We start from the raw sequence: 23,052 nt of genomic DNA on the forward strand, positions 1-23,052 counted from the left end.
TTTTTTCCGCCCAAACCTCCTACTCTCCTATGTCTCCTCACAGTCCTCCCCTCTCCCTTCTCCCCACCGTCTTGTTCCGCACCCATCCCCCCTAAACATGTCCATAATTCCTTCCCTTCGTGCAGCGCCATCAAACACAACTCCTCCCTCTCCTCTGATACCCCAACCCCCGCTCTTCACCTCCCCCTTTCCCCACCTATAAACCCTATACCTCAACTCGCCTCCTGTCCTCCCACCTCTCCCTGCCTCCCACCACCTATACCACCCCATCCCTATGCCATCGAGACACCCAACCATCCGTGTTCTGCCCTACTCTCTCTCAAAAATAAGATATGCTCTCTCATCACCTCCATCTCCCAGCTTGTAGCTTCCATTTCACTTTTAAGCTCTAAGATTTCAACTTTCCCATTCTCATCAACTCCTCTGGAAAACTCTCACCTTCCCACGAGGGGCACCTCGACCCCTCACACCATTATAGCCAAGCATAACCTGTCGTCCGCAAACATCGCTCATTCACTCAAGCCTTTGAACGCTACCCTTCTTCAACCAGCACCTCCGAGTAACCCAATTACCTACTCCATTCCAACCATCTCCTCTGTCAGAACCAAGCATCCACCCAGACACTCCCGTGCACCCCCATATAGGTATAATGTCCCTATCACCCTTCTTTGCCCAAGTGCCCCCGTCACCAAAACAGTCTCGACAGAACTGCGCTGCATGCTCCACAACTGCAGATCTGCAATAAAACACAAACTCGAAATCTCTGATACCATCACCCTTCACAATATTGACCTGTTCTTCTTAACAGAGACCTGGTTCAACGATACCTCTCATTCCATGTTTGATCTCCTCCTACCCACTGGCTACTCTATTTTCAGGAATGACAGACCTATCAAAGTTGGGGGAGGTGTTGCAGTTATCTTTAGAAACTCCCTTCAACTCAAGGCTTTTCCCATCAGCGCATTCCACACTTTTGAATGTCTATCTCTTGAGCTTCAACTACACCACCGCTCACCCCTTAGATTCCATGTCATGTACCGCCCACCTGGCAGTGGCCCTTCATTTATGGAGGAACTCACTGACTTCATCAGCGACCAATACGCACAAAGTGACAATCAGACCTTCGTGGGTGACTTCAATCTCCACTGGGGCTCCATGCAAGACTCTTCCACGAACAGGCTGGCCTCCTTCCTCTCTACAAACGATCTCACCCAACACTGAACAGAATCAACACACTCTAAGGGTTCTATCCTGGACCTTGTTATTTCTAAAGCAGGCATGCTTTCTATCGCTACCCCTATTCACGTAGACTGGTCTGACCACCTCCTCATTCCATTCTCTCTTCTCCTAGCACACTCTATCACTCTTGGCCAACCTAAGAGGGCTACCTCCTGGTTCCGTGATGCTAAAAACATTGACACTGCTTCCCTCTGTGAATCAGCTTTGCTGTCACTTCCAAGGCTAGACCCGAACCTAGATGTTGATGATCTCACTTCACAATGCCTCTCAGTCCTTGCAGTCGAAATCAATAGCGTTGCTCCTCTCCAAAGCAAAAAGAAAAGGCCCATTCCCTCAGCACCCTGGTTCAGCAAATCCCTATATGAAGAAAGGAAGCACCTAAGACGCCTGGAGAAACATTGGAGGCAAGCACCCTCCACCGATAACTTGGCCACGCTTCGTTCAGCAAGATCTGAGTACCACAAGCACATCTTCCTTGGGAAAGCATCACACTTCAGAACCCTCCTTGAATCAGCCAAAAATAGACCCAAAAAACTATTTGACCTCATCAAGACCTCTAACTACTCTCCCCCAACCTCCAAATTGGAGGATTCTACAAAGAAAGCTGCTGATTTCGCTGTATTCTTTGACGAAAAAGTGAAATCACTTGTGGTTCAGGTCGCTCATCCTACCCCTCCAGAGGAGCGCAAATCACTAGTCATCTGGCAGAACTTCGACCCCATCTCTGAAGATGTCCTCCTCAAGTGCATCCTCGAAACAAAGCCCTCCAACCACTCGCTCGACCCCATCCCTAGTGCCATTGCCATTGACTTCTATACCCTTTCTCTTCCCTATTGGACCACTCTGGTCAACCTCCCCCTCTGTCAAGGTTCCCTCCCTGTTCCCTTCAAATCTGGGCAGGTCACCCCTCTGCTTAAAAAACCCACTGCGGATGCGAATGACCTCAACAACTTCCGCCCCATCACTAACCTACCCTTTCTTGCGAAGATCACAGAAAGATGTGTTGCGAAACAACTCTCACGTCATATCAAGGAAAATTATCTTCTTGACAATTTTCAGTCCGGCTTCATCCAAAACTGCAGCACTGAAACTGCCCTGCTGCAAGTGATCGATGACGCGCTGAGAATACTAGACTCGGGGGGGGGGTCTTGTCTTCTAATTCTCCTTGACCTTTCGGCAGCCTTTGACACTGTCAACCACAACACCCTCCTCAACACCCTTCAACAGAGAATGGGCATGGAAGGCACCGTGCTTAAATGGTTTGCATCTTTCTTTTCTGATAGATCCCAAATGATCAAAATAGAGGACAGTCTCTCACCTCCTTTGGCGGTGGGTCAAGGTGTTCCCCAAGGCTCTATTCTTGCTCCCACATTGTTCAATCTCTATTTGGAACCTCTGGGAAATCTCCTAAGTAAATCTGAGGTCAAATATCACCTCTACGCTGACGACACTCAAATCTACCTCAAGGTTGCCTACACGCATGATCTCTCTGTTCTAAGCTCTACCCTCGACTCCATTCATAACTGGATGTCAACACATCAACTGATCCTGAACCCCTCCAAAACTGAGTTCCTCCTCCTCTCCTCCTCACTCTCTCCTCCCCCGGTGCAATCATGGATGGACCAGATGAATCTGCTGAACACTAATCCCATCATTGTCAACAGCGCAAAATCCCTTGGTGTCATACTCGACACAAAACTCAATCTACTCTCCCACATTAATTCAATTGCAAAGTCTGCCCGATACCAACTGCGCCTTCTTTGGGGGATTCGTCGCTTCTTCCCGGTGCATGACCTCAAAACCCTGGTCCAATCGCTGGTCCTCTCCAGACTGGACAACTGCAATTCTCTCCTGACTGGCCTCCCCAAATCCCACCTAGCCCCCCTTAAGTCTGTTCTACATTCAGCAGCTCGTTTCATTTATGGGGCCAAAAGAAGCGACCACATCACTCCCATGTTATCCTCCCTCCGCTGGCTCCCCATCGAGGCGAGAGCTATCTACAAGACTGCCTGCATCACCCATAAAGCCTTGCACTCCTCCTCTCCGCGCTACCTGGCGAATAAACTGAAACTCTCTAGAGGCTCTAGACCATCACGAAATGCGGAAAATCTACTGCTTGAACCTCCCACTTTCAAGAAGGAGAGATCGATGGCCCAATCCTTTTCAGGCAGCACAGTGAGAATCTGGAACTCACTTCCACCTCAGCTCCGGACCACCTCCTCCTCCCAAGCCTTCAAATCTGACCTCAAAGTTCTCCTTCTTCAAAGACATTTCCAAATGTAATTCATGCCCTCTCTGCTATCTGAAGGAAGCCCTTCAACTACTGAAAAACCTACTTTATTTGACTATGGAAGTGTCTTCCAAGTGTGTTCTTGTGGTTTGAAAGTCTGCCTCTTATTGCAGTATTGTCCTTCCTCCTGTGTCTGGGACTCGTGGGTGACTTGCACCCGTCACTCTCTCCGGTAACACACTGTTTTCTACCTCCTACATTTGTTTGTTTCGACACCTGCACAAGTGCCACCAGTGCCTACGTAACGTTTGTTCTTGTGCTGGAGTGTCCTCCATATATTGCAGTATTATACCTCTATATTTATTTTGTACGCTTGTTGTAACCTGCACACGTCACTTTTTCCTCCTGCAATGCACCGTTTGCTACCTCTTGTATTTTGTTGACTCACGATTGTCACTTTTGTAATGCACCGTTTACTACCTCTTATACTTTGTAGGCGCACAATTGTAATTTTGCTTCATTTAATGTAACGTTTGCCTTTGTATTTTGCTCACTTGTAATGTTCTCATGTATCAGTTCTGTTCCTTTTGTGAAGCGCTCTGACACCTTCGGGTAAAGTCCGCGCTATATAAAAATGCATACATAAATAACAATTATGTGGAATGGAAGGTAGAGGGGGGGGAAAGGGAAACAGGGGAAAAAGGAATGCAGATAGCACTAGGCATACCAGAGGGGGAAAGGGACTTCAGGGGAAACAAGCAGTCAAAGTGAAAGATAGACAAGACCGTGAAGCACCGTTGAGAAAAATGTCCAATGTCCGGCTGGGTAGTTGACGGCCGAGGGGGTGAACTCTAGCCAGACTCCTCTATAGCTGCATAGGACAGCTCCACCGGGCATCAGCCAAGGTTTTTTGGACTCCGCGGTGAGAACAGGCAGTAGCAAAACATGAGATTACACAATAACATAGGTTATTTTCGAGTTGCATAGCAAATACCTAAATGTCTTATGTGGAATCGAAGGTAGAAGGGTAAAGATAAAACAGGGGAAAAGGAATGCAGATAGAGTCAGGCAGACCAGATGGGGGAAGGGACTTCTGGGGAAAAAAGCAGTCATAGTGAAAGCTACACAAGACCGTGAAGCACCGTTAAAAACAATGACCGATGTCGGGCTGGGTAGGTAACGGCCGAGGGGGTGAACCATGGCCAGACTCCTGTATAGCTGCATAGGACAGCTCCACTGGGTAACGGCCAATGGTACTCAAGATCAGTGGTAATTACAAACAGATTTGGTTTTTCGCCCATGGGGCATTATCATAATTCAATCGAAGGCATCGGTCCCGGTGTAATTGGGAAACACCCTTCGCTTTGTCCTCCCGCTAGCCTAAGTCTGTAGATTGTGGGTCAACCCATCGTTCTTGCATCCAGGTCTCTAGATCTAGGATCAAGGTCAGTACGTGGGGGAACCCCACCACGTCTCCAGGCTAGAAGCGCCCGTGCCAGAAATAGTCTGTGTCTCCAGGTCAGGCCACCAAGCTATTGCGCCCTCAGGAGTTAAACACTTGGGCAACACACCATTTATGCCTCTTTTTTCGGTGGCATAAGGCCTGTGTTGTAGGCCTTCCTCTCTTGGGTGGGCAGCCCCTCTCCGCTTTTCGGCCCCTTCGAGTAGGCTGATGCTGAGTAGTGGTTGTCAGATGTGAGCCGAGTCAATGGTGGTTTGGAGAATTCAGCCTGAGGCGGCCATCTTAGGGTCAGGTGTGTGGTATTTTTTGTTTGTGGCAGCACGAAGTGCATCAGCTTGTGGCAGCGCGAAGTGTATCAGCCTTTTCACATTGCACTTAGGGATGAGATGCTTCAGATTCATGGCTTTCTATGTCTGTCCCCCAGACTAGTAGCCAGTGTATTTAATTGTTCCCCTATAGTGAGGGAGACCTCCACCTGGGCACCATCTTGAGGTCAGGCGCCACTTCCAGCCTTCCACCCAGCTTAGGACTCATATGCTCCCGGTGCAGTGTTGCTTAGAGCAGGGAGTCTGCTCCGCCTCATTTACTGGGCCACGCTCACCTTCTTAGCGCGTTGAGTCAGGCGAGGCGCCACAACATCGTGAAGCTCTACTTTGGAGCCATGCGCCCCCTCAGCCGGGTGTGCACTGCATCACAGGGGGGAGCCTCTCGGTGGAGTCACCATTATCCTCATACCGGACCCGCTGCTCAGATTCCGTCCTCTCCACCTGTTCACAGCGACGATCACAGCATTTAGATTAGGTTTATGTGGTTGAGGCTTGTGGTCCTACATTTTTCCTCTAGGACATTGCCGGGTACTGGCTAGTCTGTGAGTGTGAGCATTGTGCAGCCCTAGGGGACAGCACAAGCCATCTCTGCACACCTGGACCTAGGGGACAGTTCAGATTGTCTTTGCACACCAAGGACCTAAGGGGCAACCCATGACGTCCCTACACAGCCCAGACCATGTCCCCCCTGGGGGTCCTCTAGGGTCTATGGGTTGGCAACATCTAGGCACTCACAGGATTCTTGCTGCGAGGTCTGTTGGTTGGTCTTTCTGTACAAGCCCAGGATGCTCTAAGCTGGACTCATTATGCCTTGGCTGCTGCTGACCCTGGAAGGCCTGGGAGCTCTGAACATCGGCGAGTGAGCCAAACGTGCACAAGTGCAGTATGTGCATGCATATTTTATTGCTGTCCACATACATGTCCTCTAGAGGGTGAGGGTCAGGGTGGGGGTTAAAGGACTGACAGTAACGGAATTGCTGGTAATAAGAGTCACATGCCATACATTGAAGGATTGGTGCTATATACACCAAGTCTGGCTGAAAATTTACTGGCATGTCTCCATGAATCACACTGAAAAACAGATATTAACAAACATTTTGCATGTGTCTGAAACCCACACAGTCTGTGTGACCTCTTACTTTTGGGGTTGCATACGATGCGCTGTTGATTAGATATCTTTTAACGAGAAAGAGGTAAAATGACTGTGTTTTGAAGTTTATCTACTTCATACACCAGGATTGTGTATGATATTTCTCCCGTATCACACTCAACATGTTTGGTGGAGATGTTTCCATCAGGTAGAAGACACAGAGAGTCTTAACTGGATGTTGGATGCATTTCATAAACAGATTTAGTAACACAGTGCTAGAGAACCTCTAAGAGTGTTTCGTTCAAACATTGTACCGGCAATTAATGCACACCCGGATGGGTACAGACACACACATGCACGCACACACACATGCACAAACACACACACAGCCACACACTCCCACACACAAAATGGCACACAGACACGTACACAGGCACACACAGGAAACTCTGTAAATGATTGAGAATACAAAGCTACAAGCAGGAGGAATAGTGCCCCCACACCCCAGAAGCCCAGGTTCCTGAATTAATGGACCCCTGTGTATACCAATTGTCCAAGGCTCTAGATGGATCTGTGAACCGATATGAGTAATTTCAGATAGAACCTCAAAGCAGGAATAACTGTGGGTATTGAAGTGTGCTTTTTTCTTGCATGGACTTTTACCTTGTACCCTTGTGTGTCATAATTGCATGCTGCCTTCTCCTCTCTGGAAAGGGTGAAGTGCTTTGGAGGGAACTGCTTTGCATGTGTCAGGACTGACAACATGAAAAGTCCTCTCAGAATGTATCAGCCTCAGAGTTGTCATCCCCTCATGAGACATGCCGCTCAGCCCCGTGTTTGGATGTTATGAGTTAGTGGAGACGCTAGCACAGAGGAAACCACAAACCACCCTTTCTGGGCACAGAAACAAGCATGCAATATGAATTCACTACTGGTATAAATTCTGCAAGCGCTGGCAGACAAGCTAAGACAAGGGAAATAAACTATGCCGAAGACTACACGAAGGCAGACCAGGGGGAGCTGGGAGATACAATGTAACCCCTATTTATTTATTTGTATGTGGACAATATTAATATTAATAAAGCTCTGGGTATATTTGTTCTTTCACTTCAGAGCACGAGGAGTCTTAGTATGCTAGTCCGGTGTAATTAGTAGATGTGTGAATGTTATTCCTAGAGCTAAGCCAGTGAAGCAGGGTGGCTGTCTAATCTCGATGAGATATCAAGTGTGTGAGTGTGTGACCATCTGCACGGGGTGACCACTGATGTCCAGTTCCAGACAGACCTTATCAGGCTGGCAAGGGCTTCTTCCTCTGCGGCGACTGCATGACCAGGGGACCCCCGGCACACGGCAGGGCAAAACTACTGCACAAACACAGTGGCACAGAGGCCACACCTCCACTTAGAGCGTAGAAGATCCAGGTTCTAGTCCCAGCTTGCACACTTCCAAACAAATGATATTTACACAGATTGGAGCACAGATATTCTTGTGGCTGTTGTTGGTCTTTAAAACCAAGATACAGGGGCTTGATCACAGCTTTACCACTTTTCCAAACGTCTTGGGATCTTTGACAAAACAATATATAGCCCTTTGCCTTGTATTCCTCATCTGCCAAAATTTGTAGCACTTGAAACAGATTATGAAATTAAATGAAATACAAGTAATTGTAAAGCAGTGTCCCGGCGCTGGGGGCCCACAGGAAGATTAAGCAAGCTATTTCCCAGAGTCACATGGTGCTGGGCTAACCTGCCGCTGGCACTGGGGATCGAACCGTGAACCCTGCAGTCCAGAGTCAGGCACCCTGGCCGCTGCGCAACACCTCTGGACAATAATCTGCGCATTCTTTTCAGTGTGGGTGCAGTTTATGGTAAATGTGCCACAAACAGTAACCAACCTCTCACTTGCATTCAGAAAACAGTTGGAGCAGGGCCTAGACTAAGGGTGAATCTGATCAGGGTCTAGACTTGGGGCAACCCCATCTCAGCTCAGCAGCCCTTAAAGCAGGTACCCCTGGGGAGTAACCACTGCATTTGCAGTCTCAAGCAAGCACAAGGCCCACATCTGAGCACCCTGCGGCAGCTCAGTTGAAGGCCTCGGTTCGTATGGGTCTGCCTCCGCTGAGGCCCAGACAGAACCTGAGTCTGGGGCCATTTATCATATCACTTGTCTGTCTTCGAGGTCACAATAGTGAGCCGTGGGCCTGGTCGTCCCCAGCCCATCTCGTTTGGATCCCAGGCAGAGGTTGAGGCCTCCTTTCCTCCTCCAATGTCACATCCTCAGAGGCCTAGATAGTGAAGTAAACCTACTGGACCAACATGGGGCTCTACGTCCACAGCCTACATCCTCTGGAGCCCAGACAGAGTCTGAGCTGAAGACCTCCCTGTATCCCTAAGTGTTACTGCCTCAGAGGGTGAAGTTATCCTACTGGACTGGCATGGGCCTTGATGGAGCGAGATAGAAAACAAAATTTTGTTTAAACTCGCGAAGTCACATTTCCATAACATGAATAATAATATTAATGATTTGTAATATGTTGTGCTAATACAACTTAGATTAAACTTTACACGTGGGGGGACTAACATGTGTGCTCATAAACGTGCATAATTGTTGCATCTTTTAGTTCGTGCAAAATAATAAAATAATTTATTGTTTTCGTTTTTGTCATTACTAACTGCTGCAAACTTAAAGAAGCATGTGCTTGTTTTGCTTTTCCTTGTCTGTGTGATGTCATTTCCACTATTCTAGGTGCATATGGGTCTCATGGAATAACGGAGACTGGTAGATATAAACGCTGCTTTATTTGTTTGCAATGGCTAGGTAACATTTGATTAATCGGGTGGGTTAATTAATTAGTAAAACTTGGGGTGGATACAGATTCTACATTATTTCTTACATTAATACTTTTCTTGTGTTTGTTTTATATTAGAAATCATAAGTTGCCTGCTTTTGGGCCTAGTCACTTGAGTCGCAGAGAAAAGAGCTGACATGTAATTCTGCAGAAAATCAAGAGACGCCCATTCTGAAATAAATTATTCGTCAAAAGCTGCGTTCACAAAGCAAAAACTAATGCTGTCATCATTCCGTCGGACATGGCCAAGGTCGAAAGTGAACAATTTGTCAGTCCTTAACTTGGCATCCGCGGAAGTATAATGAAAGTCAATGGACGCTGCGAGAATGACTTTATACATTTGTTGCAATATGAGGAAGCTTCTGGCTTCACGTGGAAGGGACAATGGTCTCTATGAAATATGATTTAGTGGAACTTTTTGAAAACTGGGTGACATGTCACTTGTCACTCTCAGCCAATGGGACGTCGAAGATTTCTGAAAACTTTCCTTTGCTAGTTTAGTTAGCGTAGAAAGGTATAAAAAGTCATGCCCTTAGGGATGGGCTGGCTGCTGCTTTCTGACTTTCCGATGAGGGTGAAGTGCTGCTGGACTTTGCGTGGAGCACGTAAGAATCCTCAAAGAACTTTACTTTAATTTCTATCTATTTAGCTCAGTTAGGGAATTAGGTTTTAGAAATGCTAAACTTTATATATTCACTTTAAATTTGATTCATTTGCTTAAATTGTATTTTCTCATATTTCTTACCATCATGCTTGCTTTATTGCAAATAAATTTCATTTATAAAACTATCAACTTATATTCCATAATTTAGTAAATAAAATCTTACTTTTGACAAACAAGCTGGTCTTGGTTATTCAGAAGTATAGGTTACTATTAGCTAGATCACGTCGCCAATGGTGGTCATTTAAATAGTTATGCTTTATTCTAATGACAATATTTCTTTCGCAGATGTATAAAATGTATATAGTTTGTAGATAATGTGTATATAGATTTAATTTGACCACCTGATTCAGTAGGCCCAAAATATGTCAGGTTTATAAATGGGTCCATATTTAGTATAGAATTTTGTTTATAGGTTATGAAGTTGGGTAGCGTAGTTTATGATATATTTTCTATAGGCCGCTGGATCAATTCTCTGGTAGCAGAAATTGATGGTTGCTAAGGGGTAACCAAGGTAATATGTTGGTTGCTAAGGGTTACGTTATGGTATGGAAATAGGATCGATGTTTTAACACATGTTGAGTTCGTTTTTCGTGCTATCTGTAAGCTATACCGGTATAGATTGTGTGGCAAGAAATTAGTCACGCAAGCCATCTGTTCTGTTTGTAGTGATATCGCCGAGTATCACAAGAGGTATCGCCGTGTACCATAGTGTTGTCGCCGAGCAGCACAGTTTTAGGGCTAGGTGTGAATCTTGTATAGTGAGGGTTTTCTAAGAAATTAGAGCAGCATGAGAATAGGGACAAAGCGCCTTCCATAAAACTCACTGTGATAAGAGTATTAGTTATATCCGAGCTTGAGTGAAGGGTAAATTAGCGTCGGTACATGATTATCTATAAACAGGTTAGAGTCCTGTACGGGTACATGTTTCATATCTATAAACAGGTGAGAGCCCTGTACGGATAACGTCGTTATTTTACTAACGGTGCATGATTTCTATAAACAGGTGAGAGTCCTGTACGGATTTCATGTGTGCTTGAAATTAGGGAAATTTCAGTGTGAAAGTGCGAGTTTGAATTGTATTTTATGTTCAAGTGGAACTCTTAGAACTTTCACTTCGCGGTGGGTTCAGAGCAAAGCGAGTTCATAATTATACGCGTTAGAAGGGTGGGGTAAGGTTACTCTACTGACAATTGAATATTATCCTTAGTGTGAATAGCGCCGTCTATTCCGAAGTGTGGATACTTGAATGTATGTAAACTATCCTAATTAGTGAAACGAACAGATGTTGTCTTTATAGTCATCGTTAAGAATTAATTTACACTGAAAAGTGTTCTTAAAATGGCGCTGTGAAAAGATTTTGTGAAGGAGGGGTAAACGCCAGGAGTGAGAAACGAGAAACCGCAGCTGCTGTGTACGTCACAGAGCCGCGCTGGGATTGGGTGACCTACGTCACAAGCTGTATTCTGATTGGCTCCTGAGTCTCTGACGGCCTGTGAGCTGATTGGTCGTTCGGAAAAACTCTAAATTTATTGGTTGAGCAGAAAAGTGACGTAGCTCAACTGTCATTGGCTTGTTGGTGTGTTTCGCGCACGGATTGGTTGTTTTACGGAACATCACGGAAATATTTTACGAACGATTTTGTGAATTAGATTTAACTCTTAAAAATGAGTTATCATTTTAAACATGTTGAGAAAAAGACAACTTTATTTCAGAAATTCAAGAATTTATTTTCACCTGACAAGAAAATCGAAACGCGAGGTGGTAAACTACTTCATAAGTATAAAACACCTGCAGCGTATATGGAAGGTGAATATGGATATCATACTGTCTTATGGTTCGATAGTTGGAAACGCTATACTAAAAACGACGGTGTTTTAACTTGGCCTGACGAAGGTTCATTTAATGTAAGAGTCTTAAGAAACTTACGAGAGAAAATGAATGCTCTTGTTCCAAAACCGAGACCAACTCAATTTGAAGCTTTAGTTGAGTGGGAAGACGAGATGTATCAGTTACAAAGAGAAGCTAGCGGAATTAAAAGACCTTCTAAAAATCCATCTTGGAAAAGAGAAACACATGAAGATAGATTGAGAATGTGGAGACAGGGAAACATGAGTGAAGGATTGTATTTAATTCATGAAATGGTAATGGGTACTCCTACAGGGAAATCTATGGAAAGTGAATCTGAGGATGCAGTTATGGAAGAAATATATACAACTGCTAGAAAGAATCAGCCTAATCAGCCTTTGAGACCTCCTAGATCATGGTCTACTCCAGTGGTTTCTACTGAAACTTCACCGAGTGCACCTCCAATTAGTGAAGCTCCTAAACTTTATCCAAATAATTGTGAAATTAATGAAACTCCTAGAAGACCAGAATTCGAGAATGCTCGAAATGAAGGTAGACATTTTACAATGACTCCAAGAGCAAGGGAACCTCCAAAAGATTATACAAGAGAGGCAAGAAATGTTGAAGATGTTGATTATAATGAATATATAAGATCAAAGGAAGAACTAATAAAAAGAATGACAAAAGGCATGGAAGCTGTGACAGTTCCAGTAACAATTGGTCCTGTTCAGCCTGTATTTGACCAAAGGGAAACAAACAAAACTGGATTAACTATTCCTTTAAATACAGAAATTCAAAAGGCTGCTGAAAAATTTTATTCAGACTTATCTGAAATAAACACTTCTAAATCGAGAATGCCTGATTTAACCTTTAATGAGGATTTATCTCCAAAAACACCAATGGGTGCTATATCAGATATAGGGAGTCCTGAAGTCAGGGTAACCACACCAAAACTAGATGTGGCCAAATTAAAAGCGAATATCGAAGAATTAATAATTGGAACAATTGGTCCAGATAGTTTAAATTACTATCGAGATGATGAACTACTGTTCATCTGCAAAAGCATTCAGTGGAAAACGAAAAATAAATATGATCAACTAGAAGATCTAGCAGCAGAACTTGAAATCGATGTGAGTAAACAAAAGAATTTTGCAAAGCATTACAGATTAGACTTTTCAGAAAGTGACATTGAGAGTTTGAACTCAATGGGAAGAATAGTTCATATTAAAGACTTGATTGTCTATATCAAAAAGCTAGGAGAACTGAACAAATGGAGAGTAAAATGGACGAAAAGGAAGGAAGATGAAAGATTGGATAAATTGTCAAAACAATTTCCAATGAGAGAAATTGCAGGTGGAGGATATGTTCATATCCCTTGGTCGAGACAGGACATTCTGTTATTCACAAATGACTTTCCAAAATTGAGGGAAAAACCAGTTGAGTGGTACAGGCAAGTTGATAGATTTATCAAAGTGTCAAAAGTTCTGTGGATTGATTTGGATGGATTTTTTGACATTGTCGTCCCATCTGATCTTTGGACAGAATGCAAAATATCGATTAGTTGGCCAAAAACAGAACCTGAGCGAATCAAAGAAACAGGTGCTCCAAATCCACTTGTAATGGATTTTTATGAAAAAGTAATTGTTTGGATGAAAAACAAAATTCCACCTAAAGAAGTTGATTGGGTTAAAATAGAAAGAACAGAACAGGAAACAAAAGAATCAGTTCATTCTTTTTATGAAAGACTACTGTTAATTTTTAAACAATACAGTGGTTATGAAAAATTAGATGAAAAAGACATGAGTCATTTTGTCTATAGATTTGTTTATGGACTAAAACCTGAAATTGGAGAAATGATCAGAACTAGTATTGTCGGATGGCAATCACTATCTGTAGATGATATTCTAAGAAAAGCAAAGTATTGTAGCGATGAAATAGAAGTAAAACAGAAGAAGCTGAAGGAGAAAGCCATGTGGGCTCAGGTAAAGGTGGCTGAGCAACAGATTGCCAACATGGGAAATAAGAACACTAATTTTGTTCAAACTGGAAATACAAACCAGATACAAGGAAAGTTTAAAGGTAATAATTTCCCAAAGAAATTTAGCCCAAAGATTGAGGAGCTGAAGCAAAGATTACCTTGTTTTAATTGTGGCGAAATTGGACATTGGAGGGACGAGTGTCCTCATCCTCCTAAAAACTTAAAGAATCCCTTATTGAATCCACAGATGCAGAATGGTGTTGACCTGCAGCGACAGCTACAGATGCAACAGGGGTTAAACGAATTTAATATTCAGCGACACTTACAGCAACAGCAACAACAACAGGTGAATAATCGTCAAGACCAATTGCCACAACCACCTTTTCCGAATTGTGGGGGAGTTCAAAAATATAATCCAAACGTGGGATTTCAGGGAAGTGAACAGGTAATAAAACCACAAAAACAGCAAAAGCAGCAAAGGGTTCAAATGCAAAATGCTTCACAACAATTCTTATTAGCAGAAAGTCAAGACAGCGATTCTGATGATTATTGCTGACGGTGCCCGAGAGAGGAGGAAGAGTGTGTTGTTGGAGCCACTCTTGAAGTTGACCAGTCTGGTCCTTTTGTAAACGGGAAAGTTAATGATGTAGACATCACTTTTCTAGTGGACACTGGTGCTACCCGTTCTACTGTTAGATCAGTGGAAATTGAAAACCTACCTCTCTCTGGGGATACCATCCAAGTTGTCGGAGTAAGTAATCAGCAAATTAAAACTGACTTAACTGATCCAGTACCAGTTGAAATCGGAAACTACAGAGACAAACACAGATTTGTGGTTTGTAATAGTAGTCCAGTAAATCTATTAGGCAGAGACATCCTATGTAAAATGAATTGTAGAATATATTGTTCTCCTGATGGAGTTGAGTTACAAACAATGGAGGAAGATGGTTTATACAGAATGACAATGATGATGATGGAAGCAGAAGAAACAAAATTGTTTCCTGCATTTGAAGAAAAAGATTTACCTGAAGAACTAAAAGAAACAGTGAAATCTGAAATATGGGATTTTACTGGAAACGACATGGGTCTGATGAAAAACGTAGATCCAGTAAAAATTACATTGAAACAGGGAATAGAATTTCCAAACACTCCACAGTATAAAATGAAAACAGAAACAATTGAAGGTATTACACCTATAATTGAAAAATTAATCAAGCAAGGTGTATTAAAAGAAATGGAGAGTAGCTCTTGTAATTCACCAATTATGGGAGTTAAAAAGTCTAACGGAACATTTAGGATCGTACAAGATTTGAGAAAGGTTAATCAAATTGTCGTTCCATGTTGTCCTGTGGTTCCAAATCCAGCAGTAATTCTATTTCAGATTCCACATGATGCTGAATGGTATACAGTCATTGACCTTTGCAATGCATTCTTTACTGTTCCCTTACATTCAGACAGTTATGAAATATTTGCTTTCAGATTCCAAGGTAAGACCCTCGGATGGTCAAGAATCCCTCAGGGCTATACAGAAAGTCCTTCAATCTTTAACGAATTGTTAAAAAGATCCTTAGAAGACCTAGACTTACCAGGTAGGTCTACGCTAGTGCAATATATTGATGATTTGTTAATAGCTGCAAAGACAAGAGAAAATTGTGTAACAGACACAATAATTCTGTTAAATCGCCTTGCAGAAGAAGGACATAAAGTGTCCCCAGCAAAACTACAGTTTTGCAAACAAGAAGTAAAATATCTTGGTCACAGAATAGCAAAGGGAAAAAGACAAGTAACAATAGAGAGAATAAAAATGATTCAAGCAATGTTACCACCAAGAACACAAAGACAGGTCAGAATGTTCTTGGGAATGGTAGGTTACTGTCGACAATGGATAAGTGGATTTTCAGTAATTGCAAAACCACTACAAAGACTGACAAAGTCAGATGTAAAAGATCCAATTATTCTCAATGATGCTGAGATGGAATCTTTTGAGAACCTGAAAAAGAGCTTATGCCAAGCTCCTGCTTTAGGTATGCCAAATTATGAGAAAGATTTCGAACTGTATTGCAGTGAGAGAGAAGGATGTGCATTATCTGTGTTAATTCAGAGACATGGAAATTTAAAGAAACCTATTGCATACTTCTCTGCAGTTCTTGATCCAATTGCAAAAGCATTACCAGGTTGTTTGAAAGCAGTTGCAGCTACAAGTATCAGCCTTGAACAAAGTGAAGGAATCATTATGGGATTTCCTGTAAAAGTTTTTGTGCCTCATTCAGTTGAAATATTACTGACAAGAGGTAAGACTCAACATTTAACAAGTAGCAGATTGACAAAGTATGAGAAAATCATACTAGGAGCAGATAATGTTTCGATTTCAAGATGTTTAAATCTGAATCCTTCTACATTACTGCCTGATTCTGAAATTGTTGATGACATTGAAACAGAACATGAATGTTTAGATGTCATGGAATTCTGCACTAAACCAAGAAAAGACATCAAAGACAGACCTTTATCTGAATCGGATTTTGTCTACTTTGTAGATGGCTCATGCTTAAGATCCGAAGGAGGTGTCTTGAAAGCTTCATATTCAGTTTGTACAGTCGTAGATGTTGAAGAAGCATCATGTCTTGAAGGAGTTCGTTCAGCACAAGTGGCTGAATTGATTGCTTTAATTCGTGCATGTGAAATATCAAAGGATATAAGAGTTACCATCATTACTGATAGTCAGTATGGGTACGGAGTTGTGCATGATTATGGACAACTCTGGTCACAGAGAGGATACATGACATCAGCAGGATCACCAATTAAAAATGCAGTTTTCATTAGGAGATTAATTGAAGCAATACAATTGCCAAAAGAAATCGCCATTGTTAAATGTGCAGCGCACACTAGAGGAACTGATTATATTTCCAAAGGAAATGCCTTCGCAGATGAAACAGCAAAATACTGCGCAAGGAAAAATTATTCATACAATCGGAATAGAAGTAAAGAAACTGATTCAAATTCATTAATGCTAACAACTGTTGTAGAAACATGGCATGAAATTAGAGATTTACAAAATGAAGCAGAAGATGAAGAAAAAGACTTATGGTTAAGATCAGATTGTAGACCACGTGAAGAAGATGGAGTGTGGGTTTACAAAGATGGCAGAGTAGTCTTACCAAATTGTTTGATTGCTGACATGGCCAGATTATATCATGGTCCAGCACATCTAGGAAGAGATTCTATGATTAGACTTTTCAGAGAAACATGGTTCAATACCAAGTTTAGAACTATTGCTGAATCTTTTTGTCAAAGGTGTTTGTCATGCCAACAAATGAATCCAAACAGAAAATCAGTGGTGGGGACAGGAATAATTGGTCGAGAAGGTGGTCCCTTTACCAGGTTACAAATGGATTTCATTGAAATGCCCTTACACAATTGTTTGAAATATGTGCTTGTAATTGTATGTTTATTTTCGAGATGGGTAGAGGCTTTCCCTACACGACACTGTGATTCAATTACAGTAGCAAAACTAATGCTCAGAGAAATCATCCCAAGGTACGGTTTTCCGGTCACTATTGAGAGTGATGGAGGAAGCCATTTTGATAACAAACTGATGAAGTTAATTTGCGAAGCTTTGAGTATTGAGCAGAAAATACACTGTGCATACAGACCAGAGGCATCAGGAGTAGTTGAACAAATAAATGGAACAATCAAAAACAGAATTGGAAAAATGTGTCTTGAAACAGGTATAAAGTGGACTGATGCTCTTCCACTTGTTTTGATGTCATTAAGAAGTACACCAGATAAAAAGACAGGATTGAGTCCTCATGAAATTTTAATGGGAAGAGTTATGAGACAAGCATTTGTACCTGTAGGTAAACTGTTGAGCATAAATGACAGTGCAATTTTGGATTACTGTAAAAGGTTATCTGATATGGTAACTTCTGTGTCTAATCAGGTGGGAACTGAAGCACAATCAAATGAAAAAGTTTTGACTCATGATCTGAGACCTGGCGATTGGGTCAGAACGAAAGTACATCGGAGAAGGAATTGTCTAGCTCCTAGATGGCAGAAACCTAGGCAGATAATCTTGATCACTACTAATGCAGTAAAGTGCAGAGGATTAAAACGTTGGATACATCCTAGTCATACTATTCCAGTACCAACTCCTGAGAGTTCTGATGTTGAAAGTGATACCACAGAAGATTCTGATTCTGAAGCAGAAGGCAAAACAGAAGGTGAAATAATTCCAGATTCTGAAGATCGACAAGAAAGTCGACATCTGGAAACTGTGCCAGTGAATGAAAACTTGACAAGAAAAGACTTGGAAATAATTGTAATAGATTCTGAAGGTGAAGAGAATCTGTTAAAAGGAAAGATAACTGAAGATTCGGTTGTCTCCATTGAAGACAAAGAAACTGAACAAAAAGAAGTTTCAGACCAGGAGAGTATCGAAAGGCAGAGAACAAGCTCTGAAGTAAGGAACAGAAATCCGAAATCTGGGAAGTTAGAGGTAATTGAGGAAGAGGAGGAAAACGAATTACCGAGTACCAGTGATGGAAGACAAAGTGAAGTTCCTGAAGGAGTGAAATTGCAGAATAGAGAAGTTCCTGAGTCAATTGAAATTTCAGACTACGAAACTGAAGAAAGCGACGTGGAAGGTGAAAGTGAAAACGGAAAGAAAAGAACTTGGAAGTCAGAATCAAATAATTCTGAACCAAAGAAGAAGTACGTGAGAAAAACAGACTACTGGCCAGGTGGAAGATTGAGAGTCAGATTGATCAAAAAGCCAATAGAACAAGTTGAAGAAATCAGTAGTCAAAGGAGTCCTGGAAAAGAAGTTGGAGTTGGAAGGAAAATTGAAGTGATATCGAGAAAAGGGAAGAGAATAATAAGACCAAACCAAAAATACAAGTCTCCTGAGTGGACTTACTTAGTAATTCCACCTGTTATTGACATATATGATAGTAGTGAGGAAGAAAACGAAATCCAAGAAATTAGTGACAATGATTGAAGTACAGAATTATTAAATTGGCAAAAGGCTGAAGAAAACTTGTTAGTTGACACAAGGTCGAAGAAAAACTGTTTAGTTGAAGAAAACTTATGTATGACATAAGGTCGAAGAAATCTTGTTTAGGGTTTTAAAAATAAAAATATTTTAAAAGGGGCTGTAAATATAAATTTAGAATTTTAAAATTTATTTTTATTTTTTTTGAGGCTAAAACTAACCAAAAATGCCTTATGTAAAGGAGAGCACATCAAAGTGTTCTGTTTTTAAAAGATGCTGTAAGATGACTCTGGTGTGTCTGCTCATTTTAGTTCTGCTCTGGTTGGTACTAGCTGTGATTATCCCTTTAGAAATGAATAGAGAATTACACAAAGTTAACATAACAAGCAAAGCTCTGGTTAGCCAAACTAAACATAGTGCGTCTGCAAAAGTTATTGATCATCAGCCTAACATTCATCAAGATAAATCAATAGGTGATTTTTCGAGTAATACATTCACAAAGCTATTGAGTGAATATGTTAAGGTAATGGATGCAAAAGACTGCTATGTCTGTGTTAAATTACCTGCTTCTGTTTCTGAGGGAGTAACATATAACATGCTTCCTCTCACTTATGCTGTAACATGTAGCGTATTAACTAGTTTATTTTATCAAACTGGTCGTTTAGAATATTACTATTCAAATTATGATGAAATTTTTGCTAATATTAAGATTGATAACGCTTTAAATAAGCATAAGAAAGCAAAACAAATGAGAGAATTTTTCCTTGTTACTAATGAACTCACTTATGAGTATGCTTACAAGAATAATCTAACATGTAAATTAAGTGCTGAAGGAAAGAAATTTTTGAACATGGTTGAAGAGAGAAGAGCAATTTATAAGAGAAATGAATTAGTCAAGCAGACTAAGTCAGCCTTCTGGCAAAAAGAGGATGAGAGATTAAATGGCAAAATGCTTGAAAATATTGCAATTCACATAGACAAACCAGTTAGTGGAAAACTTTGCATTAGAAGAGATAATACACTTTTTGATAATTATTTTGTAGGTGCAAGTAACTGTGAAGATACTTATCAGATTATGGGAGGTTGGGGATTTAAAGGGGGAAAAGATCCTATCTTTCCTGGGATTTATTTTGTTTGTGGTGACAAAGCCTACTACAACCTTCCAGACCATTGGTATGGAACTTGTTATGTGGGAATTGTTTTTCCTAAAGTGTTTCATGTTGACAGAGATTCAGAAGGATTGTTTAAAATTCATAATTATGTAAATAGAGCTAAAAGAGAAACTTTTACTGAAGTTTTGGGAGATATTTTTCAAGCTGTAATACCTTTTGTTGGTATAACCCTAAATGCAGGGAGAATCAGAAAATTATCTACTATAGTTGATAGATTATCAACTGACACAGCTGATGGATTTCAATTAGTGAATGTTGAAGTTATTGCAATTAGATCTATGGTAATTCAAGACCGTCTTGCTTTAGACATACTCCTAGCAAAAGAGGGAGGAGTCTGTGGCATTTTACATGTTCAACATTGCTGTACATATATACCTGATGAAAGTAAGAATATTGAAATGTATATTAAGAATATTACACAAATGCATTCAGAAATAATTCCTTTAGAAGAAGAAGATTTTACAGGGAAACTTTCAAAAAGGTTTCAAGCAATTAAAAACTGGTTTCATAATATCGGAAGTTCAATTCTTGGCAAGATTCTGGCACCTTTGATTATAATAGTATTCATTTTTATTTTGACCAAATTAGGTTGTTTGTTACATAAAAGAAAGAAACAGTTGAAAGAAAAGAAAAGAATCTATAAACTCAGAAAAGAAGAAGAAAGGGAGATCGAATTACAGGAGTTACATAGAGAACGTCATGTTAATTGCAAAGATTATGCAGAAACAGACTTTTAGGTTTACTGATACAAATGAATTTGAATCGATTTCTTAAAAATTTAATTTACCAAAATTTTGAGTGCTGGTGTGATTTGTTAATCACCAGATGAGGGAGTTGATGGAGCGAGATAGAAAACAAAATTTTGTTTAAACTCGCGAAGTCACATTTCCATAACATGAATAATAATATTAATGATTTGTAATATGTTGTGCTAATACAACTTAGATTAAACTTTACACGTGGGGGGACTAACATGTGTGCTCATAAACGTGCATAATTGTTGCATCTTTTAGTTCGTGCAAAATAATAAAATAATTTATTGTTTTCGTTTTTGTCATTACTAACTGCTGCAAACTTAAAGAAGCATGTGCTTGTTTTGCTTTTCCTTGTCTGTGTGATGTCATTTCCACTATTCTAGGTGCATATGGGTCTCATGGAATAACGGAGACTGGTAGATATAAACGCTGCTTTATTTGTTTGCAATGGCTAGGTAACATTTGATTAATCGGGTGGGTTAATTAATTAGTAAAACTTGGGGTGGATACAGATTCTACATTATTTCTTACATTAATACTTTTCTTGTGTTTGTTTTATATTAGAAATCATAAGTTGCCTGCTTTTGGGCCTAGTCACTTGAGTCGCAGAGAAAAGAGCTGACATGTAATTCTGCAGAAAATCAAGAGACGCCCATTCTGAAATAAATTATTCGTCAAAAGCTGCGTTCACAAAGCAAAAACTAATGCTGTCATCATTCCGTCGGACATGGCCAAGGTCGAAAGTGAACAATTTGTCAGTCCTTAACTTGGCATCCGCGGAAGTATAATGAAAGTCAATGGACGCTGCGAGAATGACTTTATACATTTGTTGCAATATGAGGAAGCTTCTGGCTTCACGTGGAAGGGACAATGGTCTCTATGAAATATGATTTAGTGGAACTTTTTGAAAACTGGGTGACATGTCACTTGTCACTCTCAGCCAATGGGACGTCGAAGATTTCTGAAAACTTTCCTTTGCTAGTTTAGTTAGCGTAGAAAGGTATAAAAAGTCATGCCCTTAGGGATGGGCTGGCTGCTGCTTTCTGACTTTCCGATGAGGGTGAAGTGCTGCTGGACTTTGCGTGGAGCACGTAAGAATCCTCAAAGAACTTTACTTTAATTTCTATCTATTTAGCTCAGTTAGGGAATTAGGTTTTAGAAATGCTAAACTTTATATATTCACTTTAAATTTGATTCATTTGCTTAAATTGTATTTTCTCATATTTCTTACCATCATGCTTGCTTTATTGCAAATAAATTTCATTTATAAAACTATCAACTTATATTCCATAATTTAGTAAATAAAATCTTACTTTTGACAAACAAGCTGGTCTTGGTTATTCAGAAGTATAGGTTACTATTAGCTAGATCACGTCGCCAATGGTGGTCATTTAAATAGTTATGCTTTATTCTAATGACAATATTTCTTTCGCAGATGTATAAAATGTATATAGTTTGTAGATAATGTGTATATAGATTTAATTTGACCACCTGATTCAGTAGGCCCAAAATATGTCAGGTTTATAAATGGGTCCATATTTAGTATAGAATTTTGTTTATAGGTTATGAAGTTGGGTAGCGTAGTTTATGATATATTTTCTATAGGCCGCTGGATCAGCCTCTACCTCTATAGTCCGGGGAGGTGGTAGTCCCCATGGCATATTTAAGCCCTTGGAGGGGGACCCTGTGCACCCCCTCTATTTTTTTATTAAGCCCCATGTGCTCCAGGGACCTGGTCCATACAGGGGCTAAAATTAAAACAGACACTTGTTTATTTATATTTTTGGTGTGAATTAGCAAATGTTGCAAAGTCACAGCAATGTTTCTTTTCAAATACTTTTTCTGCAATACCGGGGGTCCTCTGAGAACACAAGACCACAGTTTAGGGGTCAGTGTATTCCTACCCTGACCCCTTTCCTTGTTTTCACTTTTTTTTGGGACTCTGCAGAAGCTGAATCCCAATATGGCTGTCAACACATTCTGGTTGAAGTGTTGGCAGCCAATCACAGCTCTGCATTTCCCTGCACAAGCTCTTCATTATCGTCGAAGTTGTTGAGGCCACAGTTATCACTATCTTGATTCTCCTACATTTTTCAACACCTACTGAACAGATTCACACCAAATACCAACAAGCATTGAAAATGCAACAGATCTCGCCTTTGATTAAGTTAAAGCTGTTTGCTTTGTTAATGGTTTTGTATAGCAAAGCTAACGGCTTTAACTTAATGCAACGATTATGTGTTCGGGAAAAAGTTCCAAATGCCTTGGCAGCCACAGCCCATATATAACAAGGCACAGCAACACATGACAGGGTACAGCATCAAATGCCCGGGTACTGCCTTTGTGTGAAAGACAAAAACAACATAAGGCGAAGAACAACGCGACAATTACACTAACGTTTATTTGAAGCGACTGATACAATACATTCACAAATACTTCTGTACATATCATCTCTG

The 23,052-nt window shown here is 41.0% G+C and overlaps 1 protein-coding gene across 2 annotated transcripts in view; it reads right to left on the minus strand.

Moving 5' to 3' along the window:
- GREM2 (gremlin 2, DAN family BMP antagonist) overlaps positions 1 to 23,052 on the minus strand; it is a 687,731-nt gene that overhangs the window by 319,590 nt on the left and 345,089 nt on the right. The gene's annotated exons all lie outside the window — the stretch shown is intronic.

The sequence above is a fragment of the Lissotriton helveticus genome, chromosome 6 (genome assembly GCF_964261635.1).
Source record: "Lissotriton helveticus chromosome 6, aLisHel1.1, whole genome shotgun sequence".
In the NCBI taxonomy this organism is placed as follows: Eukaryota; Metazoa; Chordata; class Amphibia; order Caudata; family Salamandridae; genus Lissotriton; species Lissotriton helveticus.